A 5,883-nucleotide genomic window follows, 5' to 3' on the forward strand; every position below is an offset into this window, starting at 1 on the left:
TCAATTGAATACGTTGAAAATTCCGTTAAAAATTTCCAACGGGTGTTTTCAACGGATACCCGTTGGAAATTTTCAACGAAATTTTAACGAAAATCGTCGTTGAAACGCCGTTGAAAACCGTTGAAAATCCGTTGGAATTCGAGGATTTTTTTGTAGTGCCAGTTACTCAGATTCAGACTTTGTTGGCTGTGTTGACTCACGTAAGTCAACATCTGGATATGTATTTATGCTTGCCGGTGGAGCTGTATCATGGAGGAGTGACAAGCAGACATTGACCATAAGCTGAGTTCGTTTCATGTTTCGAGACAACATCGCATGGTGTATGGTTGAAGAGTTTTATATCCGGACTTAGAATTGTGGATTCTATTAATAGGCCATTGAAATTATATTGTGATAATTCAACTATTGTCTTCATGGCTAAGGACAATAAGAGTGAAAGTCGGAGTAAGCACATCGACATCAAATGCTTAGCCATAAGAGAACGTGTTGCGGAAAAGAAAATAGTCATTGAACACATCAACACTGAATTGATGATTACCGATCATCTGACTAAGGGCATGCCAATTAAGAATTTCAGGAATCATGTTGTGAGTATGAGACTTGGTTTCATGATGTGATTATTTCATTTGTACGTACGTTTATGTATTAACGAAACTCTTATTAAGTTCAGAATATCTTTTTTTATCCAGAAGTGTACATTATATTTGTTATTGAAAAGACTCACTTATTTGGACTTAGAAAAAGCATAAGGCTTATTCATTAAATTTGTGTTATCACATAAAGTTAAAGGGACATGATATATTGTAATACATGGAAGATAATACTCGAATTAAGATGACTTGTCGCCATGATTCATGTATTATGTTTCTTGTAAAGATGATCAATAGTTGACATTAAGAATAATATATGGACCAAGTGGAAGAATGTTAGAATATAAATTTATTTTATTTATTAAATAGAGTTCTCCCGTCGTAATAGAAATTTCTTAAATTCCAAAGATATGATTCAGATATTATTGAGTTAACTGTTGTGATAACTATCCATTAAACAGTTTTTTTTCTGATGGTGAAAAAACTATTAAAAATGAATACTTCTAGGTCTCTAGACTAAGCAACAAATAAAACAAATACACTATCGTTTATGATTGTTTTTCGATTCAGAATTTTATTTTCGCATTCATGATCTTAAATAAATTTTAAACTATCATAATATAGATTAATAGAGGGCTAAATTAATGTTGAAAATAATTTGACAAAACATATGTGATTTTCTTTACAAGGGCAATTCCATAATATACTGCGTACATCATAAACCCTTCTTTCTTTGGATATAATGATATGCATGACGGGAAGATCACAAATTTTTATAAATATTACAAAAAATGCTACAAAACAAAAAAAAATATATAGATAAAGATGAAAGATTTATTTAAATCCAAACTAAATTTAAATAGCCATTTAAAAAAAAGTTGAAAAGATATGTGAGACAGGAAAAAAAATTGATTGATGAGTACACATCAATAGGGACTCTATTCACTACTACTTCCACAAGGTGTTATAATGTGGCCACAAACCAGCAGCCTTTTGGGCCAATATTTTGCCTTTTCTCTCTCTCAATTTTAGTTATTATTATTATTATTATTATTATTATTATTATTATTATTATTATTATTTTATCTAACGATTCACATTAATTTGACAACTTCACTAAAATACAAAGGTTTCGGAGAGACCCCTTTTGCATTGAGTGATGGATGATGAAAGGATGAACTTTCTTCGCTCCAAAATGTTTCAATTCAATATGGGCACACACACATAAATTTATTTATGAGAAAATTCAATTGACTTACCAACCAAACATTGATAAATAATTCATGAGAAAATATCTACACTATTCTTTTTTCTTTAATCCGAAATAAAATTAAGGGATTTGTGTTAGATTCTTAAATTAAACTCTGTATTCTGAGTACTTGTTAAATAGATATTAGAATTATGATATGTAATTTTTTTATAACGGACTACCCTGTCTACTATTCTTTAGACATCAGCTTTTGTATATGTATCTTAATTAACCCAGAAATTATATTCCTCCCTGCCAAATAAAATCGAACATTCGACTTTCAGGTGTTTTGCAATATCAAGTCGACCACTCGACCACCCTTGTTGGGCATGTTTCGTTATGATTCAATTTTTATTAGTAAAAAGTCATTTAAAAAGATTTTTACGTTAATTTCAGATTTAATATTTTCGATTTTAGAGTAACGATACCTATAAATTTTTTACTCAAAATTCAGTTTGGTAGGATTTTATGTTATTCAAAATTTATTTTTTGGTAATATTTGATTCAGATTCGATTTTACAACAATCAGATTAATTCGATTTGAATTCGGTTCTGGTCAACGGAAACGAGCAAAATGCGAATATAACTGGGGCTTAAATACATGGCCCCGCATCCCTATAATATATGTGGGCCTTAAAATGAGCGAAAGCCCAATAATAAGCCTAGGGTTTAAAAGGTCAAACGACGTCGTTTTCAATCAAGATCTCCCGAATCTCAACTGGTAAAGTGTCAAATTCCTCTTTCGATTTCTGAATCTGTTCCCAATCCCAAATTGCTCACTCGGTTTGTTCCAATGTGTTAGGTTATGAATTGTCCTCAGTGCTTGTATCTCGTCTGATAGTTTTCGAGCGTGAGAGATCTTTGCAGATGGAATCTCTGTTTGTCACTTTTTCATGATCTCATTGTTGATTCGATTTCGGAGCTTAGCTACGGAAGACGTTATGATTTGCTTGGGCTGAACGGTTGTGGGAAATCCCCGCTTTTATCCGCAATATGATGCAGAGAGTTTCCAATTCCTGAACATGTCCTCGCTGGAGAAGGAAGCAGAAGCTTTGCTTGAGCAGGTTTGTCCGGACGACATTAGGCTTTGTGTCCCGAACGGTTATGCGGATTCGTCTTTAGCTAGATGCTAACTACATTGATGGGGGTGGCGAGCTTCTCGATCGTATCTTCGAGAAGTTTCAGCCCGCAAATGCAGGCAGAGGAAACAAAAGGGTTTTTCTTGTGGCTGGAGAAAGCGAATTGCATTGGGGAGGGCACTTTCCATGAACCGAACCATCCTTTTGCTTGACGAGCCAACTGGTCACTTAGGTAAGTATTCCGGCTGCGGTTATGGTTTCGCTTCCGATGGTTTGCTATCCTCAATGAGGCATCGTGTCAACTTTTGATGTTAACTGAGTTGTTCTCCTCTGCAACCGACTTGGAAGCTTGTGTCTGGTTAGAGAGGAGAATCTAAAGAAGTTTGACCGTGTTCTTGTCGTGGAGTCCCACTCCCAGGATCTCTTGAATGGTGTCTGTACAAGCATTATCCACACGCGAAACAGGAAACTGAAGTACTACTAAACTGGTAATCAACCCGTTCCAAACGGGAAGAAAACCAGATGGGAGCAGGAGCAGATTTCTGTTTCATTGATATGAAAATGAGCTATTCAAAATGTATTTATAGAAACACTGAACCACATACTCTAATAAGGGAATAAGATCCTCGTCTTCCGGTTTGTTGCTGTTCGGAAGCTTCTGTTGGATTTGGGTTTATTTGATAGAATCAAAACGGGCCTAACCCGTGAGAAGCCCGGTCCGTCTAAATTTAAATCTGCAGAATATTAAGAGAATATTCTTATTTGAATTTGAAATTCAAATTCAAATTGGATTCAAATCCGCAGAAAATCTATCAAATATGATTGAGATAAGATTGAGATAATATCAAAATAAAATCAAATTTGAATTTTGAAATTCAAATTGATTTGTTTTGAGATTCTCCCCTCTACTATAAATAGGGGTCTTGGGTTAAATAGGGGTCTTAGGTTAGCTCATAAAACACACAGAAAAGAAACAAGCATTCTAGAGAAAAAGAGCATTCACATATTTGCTCATATCTCTCTCTGAGTTCGCTTGGTATTTGGAAAGCTTCTTCCAAATACGCGGTCGTTGTATCCTGGGAGTTCACCGTGCTCCAATAGCCTCGAAGCTTTAGAGGTGGCACGGAAATCGAACTTAAGGAAACTGTGTTTCACAGGCCTCGACAAAATAATTTTTTAATTTCAGGTACTTATCTGGAATCGTTCGAATTGCCGGAGTTTTGCCGTCATCAATAACCGCCGTCCCCAACAATTTTTTCTCCAACATTTTCTCTATCTCCTCTATTTCTTACAGTTTGTCTAATCTATTCAAATACTCTTCTGGTTGATTTCTTTTCCTGTGATATTCTGATCGTTTTTTTGTATGTACACAAGTTGTTTGATGAAATGTTTGTAAAAGAAAACTGTAGAAGATGACCTACCATCTCGGTAAATGACCTACAGCCTACGGCAGATGACCTACGGTCTGCCAAATGACCTGCGACCCGTGGCAGGTCATCTTCGGCACCTACGGCTTGCAGTAGGTCAATTACGGCACCTATCGCACCTGTTAATCTGCAAGTATTTTTTCACGAATCCATGCAAGTGTTTTTCTATACTTATATAAGAAAACAAAATCCATAGAAGTGTTTTTTCATGTATGTGGAGGAAAACGAAATTTATGCAAGTGTTTTTTTATAAATGCAGGAAATCTGCAGGTTATAATAATATAGAAGGGTATGATGACCATTTTAACTTAAAAAATATAGAATACAAATATTACAATAGTAGAAGTATAGAATGCAAAGACGTTTTTTTTTTGTACATTTATGCAAATTTTCCATATATATATTATATTAATTTATAATTATAAAAAATTACAATAACAATTAATAAAATAATAAATGTAATAGTTTTTTAATATTGTTATAAAGAAGATATTATTTCAATTTATTAATAATTGAAATTTTAAATTTAATTTTTTATATTAAAATTATTCTATTTTTACATAATTTTTGTAACACTGAACTGTGGAGATATTTTAATATAAAAAATCTATTCTCTTTATTTTGTAAAGAAAATAAGTTTTCTTAAATTAGTTACTAGGGATGGTCATTTCAAGTTTGTTTTAGTTTTTATTTCGGTTATATCAATTTCTGGTTTATTCAAATAAAAAAATTATAAACAAATGATTATATAAATTTCATCAGTTTATTTTTACTCGATATGGTTTTAGCACAATAACATTATAATCAAATGACTTTATTCGTTCAATTTAGTTTGGATCAGTTTTAAACCGATTCGATTCAGTTATAAATGAACAGTGTAGACCCGGTCTGGTGGGTCAACTTACGCGTAGAGCCGAAAAGTGACTCTTTCTAATCTTCCATGGAAAAAATTTAAAAAATATTATATTTTAGACATATTAATAATATATAATAACACTTTTTTAAAATAAGCAAATAATTTCAAATGATCCTTTAAACCTCATAAATATTAAATCATAAAATATCAATATTTTAAAATCTTCATTAAAAATTCCAAAATCCTTCACAAACTTCAAAGTTTGATCACATTTTCTTCTTCATTTCATTAAAACTAATAAAATAAAATTATAATAAATATATAATAGATCTAAAAATAAAATTATAATTACAAGATATAATAAATATAGAGAAAATATATAATAGATCTAAAAATAAATTTTTAATCAAGATAGAAGAAATTACTTTGTTAATTTTTTTGTTACTATGATAATTCTCCATAAAATTTTATCCCATGGGAATAAAACCCAAGCTCATGTAGCTGAAGTAGAAGATGGGGAGTCTAAATTCGTAGCAGTTGTGTCAGAAGTGAACATGGTCGGAGATAATCCGAGAGAATGGTGGATTGACATTGGAGCAACCCGCCACATTTGTGCTAACAAATGGATATTCACCACCTATGACACTGTCACCGGAGAAAGCTGCTATATGGAAAACTCTGT

The 5,883-nt window shown here is 32.5% G+C and overlaps 1 long non-coding RNA gene across 1 annotated transcript; it reads left to right on the forward strand.

Moving 5' to 3' along the window:
- The first annotated feature begins 2,576 nt into the window (after positions 1 to 2,576).
- On the forward strand, positions 2,577 to 3,565 carry LOC104814821. Its single transcript, XR_771987.1, has 2 exons — positions 2,577 to 3,150; positions 3,267 to 3,565. It is a non-coding gene; the product is annotated as an uncharacterized LOC104814821 (long non-coding RNA).
- Positions 3,566 to 5,883: the final 2,318 nt, after the last annotated feature.

The sequence above is a fragment of the Tarenaya hassleriana genome, unplaced genomic scaffold, assembly GCF_000463585.1.
Source record: "Tarenaya hassleriana unplaced genomic scaffold, ASM46358v1 Cleome22, whole genome shotgun sequence".
Classification (NCBI taxonomy): domain Eukaryota; kingdom Viridiplantae; phylum Streptophyta; class Magnoliopsida; order Brassicales; family Cleomaceae; genus Tarenaya; species Tarenaya hassleriana.